This window comes from Sceloporus undulatus, chromosome 2 (assembly GCF_019175285.1).
Source record: "Sceloporus undulatus isolate JIND9_A2432 ecotype Alabama chromosome 2, SceUnd_v1.1, whole genome shotgun sequence".
Classification (NCBI taxonomy): domain Eukaryota; kingdom Metazoa; phylum Chordata; class Lepidosauria; order Squamata; family Phrynosomatidae; genus Sceloporus; species Sceloporus undulatus.
In genome coordinates this window covers 194,514,537-194,535,932 of record NC_056523.1, presented here as the reverse complement: position 1 = coordinate 194,535,932, position 21,396 = coordinate 194,514,537, and the positions used below count along the sequence as shown (strand labels likewise).

The window sequence follows — 21,396 nt, the reverse complement described above, 5'->3', positions numbered from 1 at the left end:
GGTTTGTCTGTTAATTGTTGTTATTCCCCATCTTGATCCACGGGGAGAGGTGGGTAATTAATAATAATAATAATAATAATTGGTGAACAGGGCTGCTAGGAGTTGCAATCCACAATTTCCATCTCTGCTTTATAGTAATGTCTCACTTGACCACAAAGCATGTTAGTCCTCTGCCTCTTGGGTAGGTTTCAGGGATTAGCGGTGCTGTGAAAGGACATCTGGATTCTCTACCTTAAGGCCTAAACACTATGAGAACAAGCCTCCAGGCAATTCCATGCACTACAAAGCATTCTGTCAAGGTATTTTGTCTTCACATATGAGCATGACAGGCCTGTGCTACAGCAAAGGGGGGGACATTTATATGGACTGGTGATCTGTGCCAATTATATCACACTACTTAACAATGATTCTCGACAAGTCTCAATCTTTTAGCTGCTGCCACACTGCAGAAATAATGCAGTTTGACACAGATTTAACTCCATCCTATAGAATTCTGAATCTGTTTGTTGTGGCACTAGAGCTCTCAAAACAGAGAAAGTTAAACATCTCACAAAAGTACAAGTCCCAGAATTCCACGGCATTCTGCCATGGCAGTTAAAGTGGTGTCAAATTGCATTGTTTCTACAGTGTGGATTAGCCCTGAAGCACAGAGAGACACCAATCAGAGCTTTCTTCATAAGGGATTGATGGACTTTGTCACCATTATTTGATGCCTGATTAGCTTCTAGGTTGGTTTTCTGCTCTGTCTCTCTGATAGAGAAGGCTAAATATCTCATAAAACTACTACTCCCAGAATTGCATAGCATTGCACTGTGGCAGTTAAAGCAGTGTCAAACTGCATTCATTCTGCAGTGTAGAATTAATTAATTAATTAAGTGGCCTTTGCCACTTCTTATCTAAATCCTGTTTTGACTTTAAAAAAACAAATAGAAAGGCAGCACTTTTTTTGGCTCATTTCCTGCTTGTAACATTAGTTGTGAAGCTAGTTATGAGTGTGTCCACCGCCTCCACATTCTCCAGATGTGTTTTTAGGTAGCTGCAACCCCAACGTGGGGATTTCTTACACTACACAGTTATAGCACTATGATACTCTTTAACTGCCATGGCTACATCCTCAGGAATCCTGCGATTTGTATTCTTCCACAGCAGTGCCTTAATTTTGTTTTTATTTCTTGACAGGTATAGTGCTAATCTGATGACCCATAGTGGAGCTATGGAGTTTATTACATGGGAGGATGAGTGCCTAAATCCCATGCAGAAATGGGATTCAAATCCCGGAAAAATCCCGCAAAAGGGAGATCATTTTCAGACTCATCAGCAGCATTGAGCATCAACGCAAAAATAACCCGTACAAAAAGTGGACACAATTGGCTGCTTTTTACTTTCAAGAGAATCCTGAAAATAAAAAGCAGCTGATTTTGTCCACTTTCTGTGTGGGTTAATGCCAGATTAATGCTCAATGCCCATAATGTGATGTGAAAACAATCACATTTTTGCAGGATTTGTCCACTTTCTGTGCGGGTTAATGCACAACGTCATGTGAAAATGATCCTGCTTTTTGCAGGATTTTGTTTTAAATTCCGTTTCTGCACAGGATAAATTCCTATGACTGTGTTTGTTTCTCTAGAGCAGGGGTAGGCAACCTTTTTGAGCCAGGGGCCGGGTTGCTGTCCCTCAGACAACTGGGGGGGCCGAAGCCAAAAAATAAATAATTAATTTTTAAAAATTAAATATATAAATAAACCAGGACAAATGTAGGACAAAATTTTCAAATGGAAGACACTTTTTTTTAAAAAAATGGAGGACACGCAAAAAAAAATTGCTGATTTTTTAAAAAATATAAATATAAATGCATGTTTCTGAGGCTTCTATAGACAATTGTCCCCCAAAGGCCCCGGCGGCAATCAGCGGCAGGAGCGGGCTGGGGCCGGTCCCAAGGCCTCACCGGGCCGCATCTGGCCCGCGGGCCGTAGGTTGCCTACCCCTGCTCTAGAGCAAGACTACACGTCTCACAACAATTTACACACACATACTCCCTCACTGGACAGTCTCCTCCAATGCCTCAGTTCACACAGGGAATGAATGTTCGTGTGATCTTAGTCCAAGGAAACAAACACAGGAAGAGGTGATATGACAGCCCTGTTTAAATATTTTAAGGGTTGTCATACTGAGGATGGAGCAAGCTTGTTTTCTGCTGCTGCAGAGAATAGGACCCAGAGCAATGGACTCAATGCCCCCTCAGAGAGTGGTTGAGTCTCCTTCTTTGGAGGTTTTTAAACCGAGGCCAGATGGCCATCCGTGGGGGATGCTTCAACTATGTCTTCCTGCATGGCAGGGGGTTGGATTGGATGGCTCTTGAGGTTTCTTCCACCTCTATGATTCTGTGATTGGCCTACCTGAATCTTGAGAAACGCACAAAGGAGCTTATGTCTCTCTCAACTTGGGGAGAGGGAGACCGAGTTGTGCTTGGGACAAACATAATCTCCTGTCTTCACCATTTTCCTCAGTCCTTTGTATTATATATGAGGACGTCAATGGCAATAAGATGGGTGTTTGATTGTCTGGACAAAGCAGGGATCAGCACAGCATTGGCCAAGTAAAGTTAAGTGACGGAGAAGACCATGGTACATGTGAACAGAAGAAGTTCACAGGGCCCCAGAGGTGAAATACTTAACAGAGGCTATATCAGCACTACAAAAATAATCCAGTTTGACACCACTTTAACTGTCTTGGAATTCTGGAAATTGTAGTTTATTGTGACACTAGAGCTCTCTGACAGAGAAAGCAAAATGTCTAAAAAAAGCTACAGTTCCCAGAATTTCATAACACTGAGCCATGGCAGTTAACAAGTGGTATCAAATTGGATTATTTCTGCAGTGTGGATGCAGCCACTCTCACAATTGTGCACTTATGAGTGAAACAACATATGACGATTTTGTCAGATGTTGCGTTATAATTATTTTAAAAGCAATACTATAACAAACAGTGACTTAGTACAGAACATCCAGAATCCACAAAACAGTGATATCTTTATTTGACCAACCAAAATGCACAAAATACATGATGCAAACTTTTGAAGTTCTTCTAGCTTCTTCACCAGGTAAAGATGTTAAACATCATATAGAAGGGGGGATTATGAAATTAGACCATGTTAGTCATAGACCTACATTTTGTCAAGATGTTGCTGGTGTGTTGTTCTGTGTTGAGATGATGAGAAGGGATATCTATACAAGTATGTCCCTCCTCCTTCTGGCCACATGGCATGGGGAACAAAAGCCTTCCAAAGTTCAAGAAATATAATTTGAATTCCATGAGCAATACAAAAAGGTACTTCCTCTGAGATCCAAAATGTCTCCGTCCCTTGTGATGTCAAAATCCCCTTTGATAGATAGCGAACACTGAATCTATCAAGAGAAGATGCCATGCTTTAGCATTACGAAAATTTTAGGTGCTGTTTCAGTAAAATATTGCTAAATTTAGTCTCAATTTTTTTAAAAAAATGTTTATCTTTGTTGGAGGTTTATCTTTGTAGTGTCCTAGTCCATTACTTGGGATCCCCCTGTAGCAGCTCAAATGTAGAATCCTAAAGAGAGGAGCAATAGACTGGGATTTTACTATTTGAGATTTCTTATCGCCAACAAAGATAAAACATTTATTTATTTTTGACAATATTTTTGCCAATGGCAACACCTAATGAAGAAGCCAGTGGAGGTTCAAAAACTTCCCTCATATATTTTGTGCATTTTGGTTGGCTGAATACAGTCTGCCCTGCCCAGTTAACCCACTCTAATTCACACAGATGGAATGAACAAGGAAAGTGTCCTTTCTCACCCAATTTGGTTTAAGTTGCTCTCCTTTCCTCTTTCAACCATCCCCATGGCTGGAGAATTTGCCCTGTCTTTTTCAACAGCCCAGTTACCTACACAGCCTCTCCATTTCATTAAGGCCCACCTAGTACCAGTTTGGAGGAGTGTGGATAGCCAGAGCTGAGTGGCAGAGCAGAAGCCTTGCATGATAATAATTCAGATTTCTCCTGTTTATTGGAGCCAAGGTTCATAGGATCCAAGTTGACACCACCACCCATGGCTCAATGCAATGCATTTCTTCTATTTGCAGTATTGTGAGACATTTAGCCTCCATTAGTAAGCTCTGATGCCACGACTAACTACAGTACCCAAAATTGCATAGCACTGAGCCATAACAGTTAAAGTGGTGTCAATATGGATTATTTCTGCAGTGCAGAAACAGCCCAACTATTGGATACAATCCCATATGGCTCCCTTCTTTACTCCTCCATCCACTGCTCTTCCTTCCCCATTGCTTCCCATGAGCCATGGATGGAGACCTATTTTCTGTTAAGTGTTATGCACATTGATAGTGCTATAAAAATAAAATAAACACTAACTTCTGCTGAAAGGTGCAAGGAGGGGGAATCACTTTTTTCATGCCTCCTTATGTAAAAGCCAGTAACAATGCAGACAGTGGACTGGCCTATAATATTTATCTCTCATATTCTAGCCTAGTTTGGAAAACTTACTTTTTGGACTTTTTGTTTTTTGCACAGAATCCCACTGCTAACATGGTACAAAGTTGTGCTGGCTAGAGGATTCTTGGGATTATATTCCAAAAGAGTAACTTCCCTTAGTCTTGAGTTCTAGTTATATATTTATTTACATTATTATTATTATTATTATTAACCTTTATTTATATAGCGCTGTAAATTTACACATTGTAAATAAACAGCGCAGCATCTGCTAAGCCTGCAACCATAGCTTTATTGAGAACAAAAATTAAAATTATGTAAAGTAGACAGGATACTGTGGCGGTCTGAGTACTGGACTACAACCCTGGAGGCAAGGATTCAATTCCAAGCTTGGCCATGAAACCCACTGGGTGGCCTTGGGCAAGCTACACTTTCTCAGCCTCAGGAGAAGGCAATGGCAAACCTCCTCTGAACAAATCTTGCCCCCCCAAAAATCATGATCTTAGTGTCTCCATCAGTCAGAAATGACTTGAAAACATACAACAATAAGAAAAGTAAGATTGGAAGTTCTTCCTTCATAAATAGTTTCTCCCACAGAATCTAATGCTCTGATTATGGTGATCATGTTATAATGATGCAGAATTATTACTGTATGTACTCATATATAAGTCTAGAAATTTTAGTCAAAAAATTGACCCCAAATAAACTGAGTCGACCTATCCATGAGTCAATGTAAGTACTTATAAAAAGGGAGCCATCCCTCGGTGAAAAGCAAAAGTGTAATCTGTCCTGAAAGCACTGATCCCACCTCTGCTCTCTCATCCATCCAGCCTTTTAGCACATATAGTTATGCCTGCTGGGATTTTGTTAAGTTCTTTGGCATCATTTTCCTTTGCTTCATCCTATAAATCCTTTGTCACATGCCCCTACATTTTACCTGAAACTTATACATGGACCATATCAAAAACCATAGTTTTAGCCCCTAAACCTGTCCTCGACTTATACATGAGGTCAATTTATAGTCAATTATATACGATATTTTGAGGGAGTGGGAAAGCCTTTGGAGTTTGCTGTTTTACTCATATAGTACAGTCCACTGTACCACAATGCCGTCAGCCCATTCTGCTGACGAAGCCATTCTTTTAATTTCCTACAATGTCCCCTACCTATCATGACCTAGAAGCACTGGGGGAAAGAAAAAGGATGTCTAGGTCCAGCTATCTAGTTCTGTGCAATACTAGGGTGGCTAGGTGCAAACATGGACATGGCTGTTACGACATAAGAGTTGTGTAGAAGAAAGCATTTCACAATGACATCTTCTGAACAGCTAGGAAAAGTCGAGGGCAGTAGAAAGATAGGAAGACCACATGCCAGGTGGTTATACTGAACCTACAGGACCTGAGCAGAGCAGCTGAGGACAGGGAATCCTGGAGATGTCTCATCCACAGGGTCACCATGAGTCGAAGTCAACTCGAGGGCAGCTAACAATGACAACAACTCAGCTATTAAAAGTGTTAAGAGTCCTGTCTTTTTTGCATCTGGCCACTCTGCTTAGAATAGGGCCACCACGACATACTTCTAGCAGAAGTGGGGGAAATTAGAATACTCCCGGATCTCATAAAAGTGATATGGAAGGATCCAGGGAACTATCCCCTACTTCATAACCTAGCAATAAATCAAATCTAACAGATCAGCTATATAATCCCACTAAAGAACAGCGCTGTTCTTTCCTTCACTTCCCTTTGCTTCTTTCTCCAGGTGCCATAAGGATTCAAAAGACCATCCTACTTGCTGAGAGTTCTCTCATTACATAAAGGAGTTAATGTATAAACAGCAGTTATGCATATGTTGACCCCATGAATGTGATGAGTAATGACTGGGGCAAGTTAAAAACAGAACGATTTTGTATCATTAAGGATCTTGTTGCTGAAAGGCCTATTTTTCCAGTGCTCAGATAGACTGCTCATGCTGCTTACATCTTTATAGCGAGTGAACTATGAGGCAATGATGCAAAAATTGCCATAAATCACACACAACCCACTTATCCAATCAGCAGGAGCTGGCCTGAGTCGTGTGACACCAACAATTCTCCTTCCCACCAGTTGAACTCAATGGCTGGATATCAGGGTGACCAGATGTCACCACAAAGGAAGACAAGGCACTGCAAAATGGAGGAAATTCTAGAAAAATGTAGCCCATTACAAAATAAAAGCTCAAAGCAAATGGCCATCTGTCAGGGATGCTTTGATTGAAAGTTCCTGCAGGGGGTTGGCCTGGATGGCCCTTGTGGTCTCTTCCAGTTCTATGATTCTATATAAATATAAACTCATGTTTCTCAGTCCTGCTCAAAATGGAGGGCATTTTGGAATTCCTCCTGCACAGAAGGCTCAAATGTAGGACATGTCAGGGAAAAGTAGGACATCTGGTCACTCTGCTGAATGCGCCCCTTACTATGTTAGGCCACAGACAGAGGGCAAACAACATGGGCTGCTGTGAGTGCCAAGGCAAACTTGGCAGGAAAAATGGATTACATCTTGTGAGAACTGCAAAATATACTTCATGTGCTTTATTGTACCATGTCGGATTTCGGTCTGCCCTGAACGTGACCACTGCAGATGCCTGTGCTGAATGGCACCTTTGGTCTTGTACTGTACTGTATCTAAGGATGCCTTATTTTAGAAGTATTGATCTGGCCACTGTGCATTGCCATCTATCTCCCCGCACCAACAAATGCACCCCATATGCAGTCTTTGGAGCACTGTTGGGGAAGTTCCCTGGGGGAACAGAGGCAGAGGTCCCTGGATGAGACCTTTGAGCCCCATTTGAGTCCAAGTGGGGCAGAGGAGAAGGGAGATAACACTTACCATCATGGCTTGCAGGCGCTGCGCAAACAAGGAGCTCTCTGCCATTTTCCCTCTGAAAGACAAACAGAGCCTCTTGGGATGTGTCCAGAGGACATTGGATGCCAGTTGGATGCCAGCACTCACCTTCCCTCCCTCCCTCTTTCTCTCTCTTCTTCCTCCCCCAACTTCCGTCTCACATTCTTCCTTGCTCTGATCCCTGCCCACAAACAGACCGCTCTCCCTCCCCCCAACACACACACACACACACACACACACACACCTGACATCTGGTCACTGCACATTCATGTCATTCAGCAACAAGCCCAGGCATGGAGGGGAAAGGGGCTCTGTCTGTATACAGGGTCTCCTTCTTGGCCTTCCTCCATCCTTTGGCCCTCGGTTGTCTCTGTCTTATTTGGACCTTTCCATCGCTGAAAGCACAATACCGCAACACGATTCAGCCCAAACAGCTTAAAATGTGTCAGAGACACTGGTTGTTTCAAATTGCATTAAAAAAAAAAGGATGAGAGACTTCCAAAAGGTACTCAGGGCCAAGACACATGAGTACATCTGACTCTGCAAATCTGACGATACAATAGGCTCCAGCAGAAGAGGCACAACCAATAATGTGTTCAGAAAATGCTGCCCAGATCAGCCTTCCACACACCATTGCTAATGTGCCTTTCCATGGGTGTCCTTGCTGTATGTGAAATGCTACACATATGTTCCATAAAACTGTGCATGGCAAGTTATCTGTCCTCTAATCCTCTCTAGGTAAGGAGCCAGAGTGGTGTAGTGGTTTGAGAGTTGGACTGAAGACCAGGGTTCAGTTCCCAGCTTGGCCATGACAAACCTCCTCTGAACAAATCTTTCCAAGAAAACCCCATGATAGGCTTGCCTTAGGTTGGTCACTGTAAGTAGGAAGCGACTTGAAGGAGCACAACAACAAAAGTCCTTTCTAGACTAGATTGGTATAATGAGCTTTACACAGAGCTTCCTTTGAAGACAGATCAGTTGGTTAAGGTCTTTAATCTGGGGAGCGTTAACCCCTGGCCTTTTAAAATGTTGTTGGTTGCCAATTTGTTTCTGGAACAGAATACAAATTCAAGGTGATGTCTTTGATCTCTAAGCCAAGTACCTTAGGAACCACTATTCTCACTACGGAGTTTATCAAACGGGAGGAATTTCTCTTAAATTCGAATGAAAAGAAAGTGGGGCCAGAACGCATTCACTTAAAGTCAATAGTTTAGCGCAATTACGTCAATGTGCATTGTGTTCGAATTGGCTTCCCATTGCCCGAAAATAGCATGCCATTGCCTGAATTTGCATGTGGCAGTCTATCACGCAATAACGTGAAACCATATGATTGCGTTCGGACTGACTTCCCATTGACTGAATTTGTGTGTTATCACACAATAATGTGAAACCCCATGATTGCGTTCAGACTGACTTCCCATTGCCCAAATTTGTGTGTGGCGGTCTATCACGCAATAACGTTAAACCCCATGATTGCCATCAGATTATACTTCCAATTTCCCTTGTCTGATAAACTCTTGCAACATCTGGTATGTTTGGTTATATGTCTATCCAGACAATCAATTCAGATCAGCTACTTTGAAGTCAACAAAATCTATACTTTTTTCTAGAATTAAACAGCAAGAACTAATAAAGGAGATAATGAATGGCGGGATGAGTGGAAGGTTAATGTGAAAAACAGACAAGACGACAAGATTGTGGAAGCAAGGGAAGCTGAAATAGAGAAGAGAGAAGTGTTCTATAAAGGATAACCAGTCAAAATAGAAACACATGCACACACAGGCCTAGACGTGATGACAGTTTTCTTGTACAACACCGTTACCACCCCAATTAGGGCAATAGACCATAACAGAAATGCGTGTTGGGCAGAACAACTACCTCTCCCATATAACTGCGCTTGACCAGAAATTTTACTCTACACCCACAGCCTTTCTCTCACAATAAAGGTATGTAAAGGAAAGGTTGTCCCTTGAATGAATTCTTTGTCAGGATGATGGGAGTGTGTGCTTTCCACCTCTGGCTTGAACTCACCACCTGGTTGTGCACCGGCGCTGACCAGTTTTGGCCATGGTTATAGCTTAGCAGAGTTACAGAGAATAGGCTGAAGACCCTGACAAACTCTCCAAGCCTTCCACTCTTGCTTCCACAGAGTCTTCACCCTTCTTCGGATCCAGCTGGCTCTTGTAGCTCACCCAAGACACCAGACACTCAGTAGTCTTAAATAAAGATCTACTTTATTCTACTATATACAGTCCAACTATCCAACACAACTCCAATACTCCTCACCACTACTCACTCTAACACCCACAAAAACATTGGGATGCATAGTCATTATTATAGTCAATGCATGGGTACCACCCACTGCTGTCTGTTTCCACCCAGTAGGGTGTACATCATTCTCATTGGTTCTCTTGGTTCATCCTACAATTAGTGGTTTCATCATCTCAGCCTTGACCACTTAACAATTGTCAGGTGTGTCCAATTATCCACTTTGCATTTCTTTCCTTGCATTCAGGACTTGTTAATTGTTATACCATTTACACCTGTGGTTCTCAATGGCTTCTGCTGAGTACCCTGACTCTCACATACGGTTTTTATTTCACTACTGTATATCCCATGTTGTTTTTTTCCTTAACAATCCCCCTCCGAAATAAAATATGTATGTGGCTTACATGTCATTCCACCATTTTGTCAACCTTTCATTTTTTTTTCCACTGTTAGTTGCTTTGTAAACAAATCTGCCTATGTTATTTTGTGTCTATGTATTCAACTCTATTCCTCTTTTTGAACCAGTCCTTACATTTTGGTACTTAACCCACTATTTGGTTTCGTTTCTTCAAACTTTCTGTTTCAGCATTGCTATACAGATTGTGAATCCTTCTGAATTTCTACTGGTACAGTGCTCCCTGGGTTACGAAATTAATTCGTTCCCGGCTAATTTTCGTAACCCGAAAAACCTTCGTAACCCGAATTGCCATAGGCGCTAATGGAAAAAAAGCCGCGGCTTGCCGCGGCTCCTTTAAAACAGCGCCGGGGTTTTTTCGTAACCCGAAAAAACCTTCGTAAGCCGAACAAATAAATCCCTATGGGATGTTTTCGTATCCCGAAAAATTCTAGCTGGGTAATTCTCTATCCCGGGTACCACTGTACTCTGAAATTTTTCGTTCAGGTCATTAACAATTGTTCAAGCCATTGTACCTCGTTCACTATTTCGTTCAAAGCTGCAAATTTACTCAGAATACTTAGCGCTACTTTTTTTCTACTTCTCAAACTATCGACTCTCACTATATTTGGATGATCTTCCCTGTTACTGACTTCTGTCTCTAATTTGATGCAAATAACTGTCTACATTGCAATCTAAATCTGCATTATGCTTTCTATATTAACTTTTTTGTCTAAAGTCCTTTTTTATAGTATCTCACAATGTTTTACAGCTGTTCCAATCTTCTAACCTTAGGATCAAAAACTCTTCTAGATTGTGTTCACACAACCAATGTCTGGTTAGTGTTGGCCAAGAAATATAAACTGTAGTAATCCTATTAGCTCCTTAAAAATTTCTTGTCTAAAATCTCTCGTTGTTGGTTCAGTAAATGTAAACCGGAGCAATTGATAGTTTTAACTTTAGCAGCTGTGCACTCAACAAACAATGTCCTTCTGGCCACTCAACATACCTAAATAGACTCACAAACCAAATCCTGTGCAAACAAACTTGCCAAGCTGACGACTATTCCTGGTCAGACTGCTGCACGCAAAGTCATTCCACATAAATCACCACACTATGCGTTCTCTTGGTAGATTAAGCTCGCTACGCTCCTGTACCGAATTAACCAATCATCTTTATTTGCATAAATCCAAGCTCTGGCATTTTTTTAAACCATACAATTGCTTCTTCATTATAAACTTTTGATTCTTCTCCTCAAACCTTGTGGGTTCCATGATATTTTTCTTCATCTAATTTGCATTTATAAGCTGTTTCAAAATCAAATCTTACAATTAAATTCTTCTGCTGCTACAGCTAACCCTTCTAAAAACTTTCCGGTTTGCGTTGGAGATATTAGTCTTGTTCAAAATTGTGCTCAGTCGATAATGTGCCTGGTTACTGTCAAGTTATGGAGGAGACCCTTTAAGGCTAGGAAGGTCTAAAGGCTAATCTAGGCTTTGTACTTAATCTTGTCCATAAATTTCGCGGTATGCTCTTATATACACCATTTGCAACCCTATATCACTAGTGCTTCGCGTCTTTTGGTAAACTCTAACAAGATTCAAACACATCCTTGTTCACCAATGCAACCAGAAGCATGCCCTCCTTTTTCCATGGCTTCACGAGTCTACATCTTTCCTGATTCCGAGTTCCGCGGAAAAAAGGTCATGCCGATAACCCGTAGAGTCATAAAAACATGCACTCGGAGGCGCATCGTCTAATAACGGTTACGAAGACCGCAATAAATTTTTCTCTTCCATCTTGACCGGCGAGCACAAACAACACTATTCATGGAAAAAGATCTGGGGAGACAGCGTGGAAATGCCCCGGAAGTGGACAACATAAAGTGCGTAGTATAACGGATGGAAGGAGGCCAACGGCGCTGTGGTGGAGTGGTACTACAAATGTCAGTTTCGAATATCCTGTCGCCTCTCTCCTCAGGCACTGTCCCTGCAACTAGAGTTTTGTTTCCGTTCTGTAATCTCGTGTCGGCTGTCATCTATGGTTACTTGAGGCCTTGGTGGTGCTCCCCAGCTGAGGTAACTACCCTATGCGATGGAGAGGCTTTTCTTTCTGGCTTGACTGAAACCACCATCCGTTTCCTGAAGTGTGGTTCAGGCTGTGCTTGCTAGCTCAACGACGTGCTTAAGAAAAAGCTGTAGCGCAGCTAGGGAAAGCGTATGAACCGCAAAAATAACAGCGGCATCCAGGGGAGGGAGAGAGACGTCCGGTGATTGCAACGGTGGTCCATGACAAGGTCGTGAGTGGTCGGACCTAGCCCAAGGACCAGCGCGCAGAGCAGCGCGTCGTGTGACTGGTGCAAAAACAAAGGAGGGGTGGCCCTCGACCGAGAAGGGAGGAAAGCCAGGAATACAGGGGGCAGAACCAGGATTCCTCGGAAGAAAGAGGAAAAAAAAAGAGGGGCGAACAAGAGGGAGGGCTAGCCCGCGGAGACCTTCCACGTGCCACGAGAGAACACAAGGTAGCAGCACGCCGGGTGAGTGGCGGGTATAGGGCTGCGGCGGGTGGGCCATGCCAAGGATCCGCCTACGCCGAGAAAACAGCAAGGTAGAAGCGTAGGCAGACACGGGACGTGCAAGTGGGTGGGCCCAAGCCGCAACACAACGGGCAGCGCGGATATGGCGGGGGCGCGGGCGAATAAGATCGACACACGAACATTAGAGATGGTAGGGCACGGCACGCGCCCAAAGCGATAAAAACCCGGTCAGACGGCAAAGAGAGCAGGCCGCTGGATGTCGGTCAGCATCAGCGGAGAAACGGCGGGGGAGCCCAAACCGGGGGGACGAAAACGAAGAAGGAGGCATGAGCGGCGTAGAATGAGATGACCCAGAAGGCACGGCGGAACAAGGGAGCCAAACCTGGACTTAGGGGTAGGGCAGGCTGGGGGTCGGGCTCCAGGAGAAAGGAGAAAAGTCACGAGGCGGATGACAGAACCACAACGAGAAAAAAGCCGGGGAAGAGACATGTTCCCCGCCGTCACGAGACGCAAGACGACAAGGCCGCAGAGCGGGAATACTCATCAGGGCGACCCAGTCGATCCGGGAGAGTGCGCCGAGGCACCGGCCCGCAAGCGCAAAACGTCAACTTTTTAGTCCTGAAGGATTTTCAAGGATGCTCACCCCATCCGCACGGGGACAAGTACCACAGGCGAAACGAGCAGGGGTAGGTCATGCGGACTGTGCATGCCTAACCCAGGCTTATCCCCCGCAATGGCGAACCAAGTTGTACAGCGGACAGCTGGGGGTGAAAAATGTCGCCACCGCGATCGGAACAATTGTCCCCAACGCGTGGCAAGATTCAAATTGCGGTCTTTCAACGATCAAGCGCCGGTGCACAGGGCTGGCACTAACGGCGGTTCCTAAAACTTTGTAGGACGCACCAGCGGAGTCTGGAGCAGGGGCGCAGTTTTCCAAGATAGGGGGCTAAAAAAGAGACACAGAGTGAACTCAAAGAGTCTGGTGGGAAAACGCACGATCAGAAACAATGCCGCGAGGGGGACCTAAAAAAGTAGTCCAGGCGGCAGAGGGGGCTGGGGGCAGGCTGGGGTCGCACCGCCTAAGAGACAAACACTTAAGCTTGGGCGACAGCGCGGTCAGTGAAAAATCAAAAAAAAATGAAGGTCTTTAAAGAAACAAAATAACAAACAAATCCTTTATTAGTGAACAAAAGAATAAACTATAAGGCAACTGGATAGCGCGGGACCTTCACTTGGTTATAATACCAGTCTAAATGATTTTTACATTCTACTTTTTAAATCTGGACACATGCTTATTAGATTCTTTAGCACTTAAAACTTGCATGGCCAAACTTCCTATGAAGCTCATGTAGTGCAGTCTTGTGTGCAACGGAACATATCATTTTGTTAGCATTCTCAGCCTTGTAGTTATCAACATTTCTTCTAGAAATAAAGCTTATCTTTTCTCAAACCTAGGCCACGCAGTTCCCCATTTAAAGTTATTTTACACAATCTTTCAAACAGTGCAATATGAGTCTCTGTCTGTTAACTGCTCACTGGATAAAAATTGTTTTTTCATTCCTCCACAGGAAACATCATTTAAGTTTTCTGTTATCCCTTTGGAAGTAAACTGTTCCCATGTGATTTATAGTTGTGTAGCTCATTCCCGTCAGCGAGAACCACTGCATTGACATCACTGACTGCGTCGTATTACTAATTAAATTAATGTTGTGTACACATGGAGGTCGAAGCTCCAGAATCTACAAGCCCTTTAGAGTTTGCATTTTGGTCTTTCTCCTTAAGCATGGTCGCAAAACCTTATTATATTCTATTGTCCTCAAAAATGGCGGTTTGAATGCTTGTCTGTCTCTGGCCCTGCCATCTGCGCTCTTTCTTGCTTTTCTATCATAGCCAATTGTTACAGGTCCTCTGCAGATGTCCAATCTTCTTGGCAGTAGAAACATTCCTTTGCGCTCCGTCGAAGAAGGCTGCTTGGTCCCAGCCCACGCACATCAGGCTTGGCTTGCTCACTGGGCACACATCGTGGAAGTTGGAGCGTCATTCCCTCAGACAGTCTCCTCTGGGTTTCTTCCAAATTCTGCCGAAACAAAGTAGCCAACGAAATCTTTCGGTTATTATCCGTCCGTGATCCGGTAGAGTTTTGCAATGCAATTAGTAATATTGCTCAAGTAGGATTCGTGATTCTACAAAATAAACACTAGCTGTCTCATTAATGTCCACTCCCTTAGTCGCCACACAAACAATCTTGCATAGTTTTTGAAATGCTCTTATCACACACTGCCCACTTGCCATCTTCTGCCTATAAATTCTCTTAGACCAGTAGCATTTGGCAAAGGCAGTTGAAGGAGTGTGTAGTCTTGAAGTGTTTCCCAAACATCTCTCGCCAATCATTCTTATCTCTACGTCATTAATTAAATCTTCTTCTAACATTAAATAATACAGTTTCTTTTTGCTTGCTACTCGCTCTCTCTCTTCTTCGCGGCGGCATTAGCATCGGCTGGCAACCGGGCTTCAACAGTGGCCCAAACCTTTCCTTTATTAGTAGGACTGGCATAAATCTTCCATGTGGGGTAGTTGGATCTGTTCAATTACTAAACGTCAAAATCTCCATCTTAACTGTGCAGTGACTCATTTGACACAGCCTTCTGAGTATGCACAGCTGACCCTTTCGGGCGTTAATCAAAACACAGGAGGAGTTACTCAGGAGCTTATCAGTGCAGCGCAAACAGCTTGCTCTGATCTGTCTCCACTCTCTGGAACTTTCAGCTTCTGTGGATGCTGGGTGCTGCAGTATCTGGGCCCATAACCCCTTGTCAGGGATGATGGGAGTTGTAGCTCTTCACCCTGGCTTGAACTCACCACTGGTTGTGCCCGGCTGACCAGTTTTGGCCAGTGGTTATAGCTAGCAGAGTTTACAGAGAACAGGCTTAAGACCCTGACAACTCTCCAAGCCTTCTCACACTTGCTTAACAGAAAGTCTTCCCACCCTTCTCAGGATCCCAGCTGGTTCGTGTAGCTTCATCACCCAACACCAGACACCAGTAGTCTTATATAAAAGATCTACTTTATTCTACTAACATTCCTCAAAACTATCCAAACACACTCCAATACTCACCACTACCCACTCTAAACAACCCACAAAAACATTGGGATGCATAGTCATTATTAGTCATGCATTAACACTGTTTCTGTTTCACCCACTTTGGGGGGGGGTTTTTTTTTTTCTGTTTCCATCCACCCAGTAGGCGTGTACATCATTCTCATTGGTTCTCTTGGTTCATCCTACAATTAGTGGTTTCATCATCTCAGCCTTGACCACTTAACAATTGTCAGGTGTGTCCAATTATCCACTTTGCATTTCTTGTCCTTGGCATTCGGGACTTGTTAATTGTATTACCATTTACACCTGTGTGGTTCCCAATTGGCTTCTGCTGAGTCACCCTGACTCTCACATACATGTTTTATTTCATTTACTGTATAACCCATGTTGCTTTTTTCTTAACATGTCTATTCATAACTGACTGTAGGGGGCAGTGCTCATCTCCGATTCTAAGCTGAAGAGCCAGCGTTGTCCGAGGACTGCTCTGGTCGTCATGTGGCCAGCATGACTGCACCAAACGCTGTTGCCTTCCCACCGAAGTGGCACCTATTTATCTACTTGCATTTGCATGCTTTTGAACTGCTAGGTAGGCAGAAGCTGCAACTAATGACAGGAGCTCAGCCCATCATGCAGCACTCGGGTCTTGAACTGCCAACCGTCCAATCTTCCAGCCGTCAGAAGTGGCATCTTAACCACTAAGCCACCACATCCTTAAGGTATGTAGTAGGTGAGATAAGCAACTGGGCTTTTTCAGAGAATGTCATAATGGCCTCTCAAGAGCGTTACACGTGGTTCTTTTGTTGCTCACTCTTAGGCAAGCCATAAAAACATTTTGGCAGGCATTTTTAAAGTTCAGGCTTTTAGTGTATTTTACACATGTATTCTGACTGCAAAATCATAACCATTCTAGTTCGTGCTTTTGAACAATTTCCATACTTTTCTTTGGTCCCCACTGATTTTATTGGTGCTTGAATGGAGAAAGTTCCTAATATTGTTTCTTTTGCACTATCCATTGTGTACTGTATTTGTATCAGTACATCTGCTTTGTCCAATGTGCCTAAATACATATTTTGGTTATTTGGTGGGCAAGCAACTGAACTGACCAGACATAGGATGGGTATTCCCTGCCTTCTATCCTCTTTCTAGCGCTTTTGTCTTTAATGTCAGTCCAAGACATACAAATGTAAACAATATTTTGCTATTAAAAAGTGAGGGGAAGCCAGTATGGCGTAATGGTTTGAGTGTTGGATTATGAATCTGGGGGCCAGGGTTTGATTCCCCACTCAGCCATGAAACCCACTGGGTGACCTTGGGCAAGTCACATACTCTCAGCCTCTGGGCAAACCTCCTCTGAACAAATCTTGCCAAGAAAATCACATGATGGGGTCACCTTCGAGTCACCATAGGTCAGAAAGGGCTTGAAGGCACACAGCAACAATAACAACAACAAACCTTGAACATGAAATAATAACATGGACGGGATCTGAAAACAGGAAGTTTTTAATTAAAGGCAACAGAGCTCTGAAATTTTTCATCAGCACTTTGCCTTCTACTCTAAACAGAGTATTGCTATAACTGTATTATATTTTTATCTCAAACACATCCACAGATCAAAGAACAACATAGAAAACATCAGACTGCAGCAATCCGATACTAAGTTCTCTGTCAAGGGATGACAATGACAGAATTAGAAGCAATCTTGATCATTATATTTAAAGAAGAAGCTGCTCAGACTACAGAACAAGAATCTGAGGCTTTTATGTGGTGAAATGAATTCATATTGGCTCTCCATGTCACTGGCCAATCAATAAAATAACATAATTCTTTAAGTTGCAAAGACGTGGGTAGACTGAGCAGGCACAAGACCTATTTGCTCAAGAAGATTCAGGGCAGAATAGAAAGGGGCTTAAGGGAATCACTTGAACACTGAACTGAACAGTCTTGTACATGTAACTGGATCACTGAAGAGGAGCATATTGAGATCCTTTGTCATGCACCCAAACCTACAGGTAGCAGTGATTTAGCCATGTGCTCATCTGGGAAAAGAAGGTTACCTTCTGTTAAGTATGGCTCTTATTTGCAAAATGAAGACAGTCTTGAACAGGATAAGAGAGTACAGTACTCCCAGTTTTTTCCAGATGCACAAGGACAATGTGGCCAAGCTACATTTTAAATGTTGGTTTTGTAACCCAGAAAACAGAAGGCTCAAAATATAATTACAATTACTGGCTTTGGAACTTAAGAAACATTAAGGGTTGTAGGATCCCTGGATCAGCCTTCTTCTTACTTAAATTTTGGTAGGCTGATGAGTGTGTGGTGTGTTCCCTCCCCCTAAATTTTGTAACCTGTTCTAACCAGTGAGTATTACACATTACTAAATGCACAAAAGAATGAAAAGGTGTTGCCCTTATTGCAGACCATTTCTTACAATATTGTCATAGATGATGGGTGATTCCTTGGTAGACTGATGGCAGCAAATAATCCAGGATGGTTGACTGAAGTTTGCTCAAACATAGCTCATTAGTAGAGAAATTCTCTGACTATCTCTCTCCAGTCTTTGGAAACATATGCCTAAACCTTCCAACTAGAGAGAGGGAATGGAGAAATTGCTTGGAGCCCATTTGTAGTTTTAATTTAGAGAAAAGCAGAAAGACAGCTGGGAGCTGACTGAAGCCGAAACATCTACGGATGTAGTTGCTCCCTTTGAAAACGAGTTGCAGAGTCAGCAGATTAGCTGCATGGTACATGCATGCTGGTTTGCTTCCAGAATGCTCTGCTTTCATATTTGTATGTAAAGCAGCAATTACAAAGACACTGAAGGTCTCGGTTGTAATGTTATCCAAAGGAAATTAAGCTTTCTAGCAATACCCTTGGAATGCTTGACTGTTAAGATGAAGAAAATGTGTGACAATATTTTTGAACAGTACTTACGTAGTTCAAATACTCAACTATGCAATACCCATTTCTAGAATGAGCACACTGAAACAGCCTCACTTCAAGACAAAATATCTTAATGTGCTCCTTCTCTCATGACCACTCTCTTGGATCTTGCTGGGAAAATGTATGATCTAAGCATACATGCATAGTGCTTAAGGGACAAGAGGAACTCCAAATGACAGATCTGTGGCATCATTATAAATAGTGGGAAATTAACAGATTGATTTAAAGGTTGCACAACTATGAAGATCTATTGTGCAGGCCCTAATGAAGGCAGCCGCAGAAGACCATAGACCTTGTGTGTGCACATGCACACACTGGTATTTAAAAAATGGAAGCTGTCACTTGCATGGACATATGAACCTGTCCTGAGGTGCAGAGCTCCATGTCTACTGAAAAGAAATACACATTTACAATTGGGGGGGAGGGGTGGTAGGAGGAAAGAAAGGACTGTGTATCTCACACACAGGACAGCAGCATAGCGTAATGGTCTGAGTGCTAAAATAGAAACCCAGGGTTCAAATCCCAACTCAGCTATGGAAACCAACAGGGTGACTAGGGGCATAACACACTTCATCTACACACACAATGCACAACAAGTCTCCAAACATACCAGAAAACAACATATATACTGGCATCTAGTATTCTATTATCCCCAGTCTGCTCTCACAGCCTGGCCTCCAGAGGAAGGAAAAACTTCATAAGCTGAGCCCTGTCTCAAGGCTCCAACCCCATCCAACTTTGTAGGACTATCTGTCTGGATAGCAGAGTTGGCAAGATCATAAGGGCAAGAGTAACACACTGGGTGGCAATAGTTATGGAGAATACCTACACACCCATACTCTACACAAAGAGCAACTGTTCGCTCAGGATGCCTCCGCAAATGAAGTAAAATCCCCTTCAAGACCCATGTCCAGACTAGAAATGCTGTCGTGTATATACAGGCATGTTCACTAGTTTTTAATTTCCAATTGTGTTTAAAACATTCTGGCATCAGAACTGGATAATTCTCATGGCATTCCTTCCTTCAGCCTAACAAGAACAAATGAAATAGTTGTCATGTTGCTCCCTTTAATCTGCCATATGAAACAGTTACTTCATGCTACTTCATTTGCAACCTGAACTATAACTATAATGAAGGTTTGTTGTTAGCTACTAGAATTTTATTAAATTATAATATTTATTTCAATTTTTCCAACCCCTGTCAGCCCTATTCAACCTAGCCCATAGGGACAGATTGAAGTCTAAGGTCCAAAACACGATGCAGAAATAATCCAGTTTGAGACTATTTTAACTGCCCTGGCTTAATGCTAGGGAATTCTGGGAAATGTAGTTTTATGAGACATTTAGCTTTCTTGAGAGCTCTGGTGCCATAATAAACTACAAATCCCAGGATTCTCTAGCACTGAGCCAGGGCAGTTAAAGTGATCTCAAACTGGATTATTTTTGCAGTGTGTTTTGGACCTAACAAGATGTTGAAGTGCACATATTCCTCATCCCTGCTGTAAACATTATACCCCTATTATTGCCTCAGGTGACATGAATTTATATTATTTATTTTAAAGATTTCTATAATATTTTTCTGCCTGAGAGGGATGAATTAGGGCCATCCCATGTGTCCCCAGGAGCCCATGGGCTCTCTTGCAAACCTCTGTCTTCCATGGACAAAATACATGATGTGGCATCATCACATATTAGCGTTTCCTTCTCTCCTTCCCAAACTTGCAAGAGTTACTTTTTTGACTATAGCTCCCAGAATCTCATACCCTACACATGGCCATTTACAGTCCATAAAAAGTAACTTCTGCTTCAAAGTGACAGCCACGTTCCTCACAAGGAGCCCACCATAGTGAAAGAGAAAGCCAAGTGCACCTGGACCTGCTTCACAATGACAGCCATGTTCTCCTTACAAGGAGGCCACTACTGTGAAAGGGAAGGCCAAATGCACCTGGACCTGCTTCACCGTGACACCCACATTCTCCTCAAAAAGAGGGCACTGCAGTGAAAGAGGCGACTGAATACACCTGGTGTGGCTTCACCGTAGCAGCAATGGTCTTCTCACAAGGAAGCTGCTGCCACAGTGGCAAAAGAGAATGCAAGCATGCCCAGCCCAGTTTCACTAGAGTGGCAAATGTCTTCTCACCAGGTGGGCGCTGACATGGCAAAGAAGAAGGAATGAGCATGTCGTTTTAGCCACCAATGCCCACCTGGCATCCCCATGAACACCAGTTGACACCAGGGGTGGGGATGCCCCTGGTCCACAGCAACAAAAAATATTTAAAAGGGGTCACAAGTAAAGAAAAGGTTAAGAACCACTACTTAGACTGAAGAAAATTGTGGTTTATCAGCTGTGAGTGTGCATCCACACTGATTAAAAAAGACCAGAAAATCCCAGATTTTGTTGCTATTCTTTCTGATTTTATCTTGGAGAGCCATACATGTTCTGTTTATCCCAGAATATTTCCTGTCAGCTCCTGGTGGGATCAGAGACTCACCAGGCTGGTTTATTTTAACCCAGTATAAATTCAGATGAAAAAAAAAAGAACAAAATCTGGATTTTTTCAGCCAACAACAAATACAAATACAGTTGGCTCTCCATATCCATGGATGCTTTATCCATGGGTTCAAGCACTCTTGTAAATATGCCCCCCAAAAGTATGTTGTTAGCCGCCTGGATTCCTCATTAAATTCCAAATAGCAAACCCTTGATTTTGCCATTTTATATAAGGGACACCATTTTACTGTGCCATTGTATTTAATATCCATGGATTTTGCAGTCCACAGCCGGTCCTGGAACCA

At 43.0% G+C, this 21,396-nt stretch overlaps 1 protein-coding gene and 1 long non-coding RNA gene across 2 annotated transcripts in view; one reads left to right on the top strand and one right to left on the bottom strand.

Annotated features, from left to right (window-relative positions):
• Positions 1-21,396, top strand: part of ALKBH7 (alkB homolog 7) — a 511,499-nt gene that overhangs the window by 344,836 nt on the left and 145,267 nt on the right. The gene's annotated exons all lie outside the window — the stretch shown is intronic.
• The window catches only part of LOC121924346, a 35,405-nt gene continuing 17,019 nt past the window's right edge, over positions 3,011-21,396 (bottom strand). Inside the window, exons 2-3 of the long non-coding RNA XR_006102571.1 lie at positions 7,348-7,399; positions 3,011-3,404 (exon numbers count right to left, since the gene is read on the bottom strand). This is a non-coding gene — a long non-coding RNA (uncharacterized LOC121924346). The remainder of the gene's footprint in view (positions 3,405-7,347; positions 7,400-21,396) is intronic.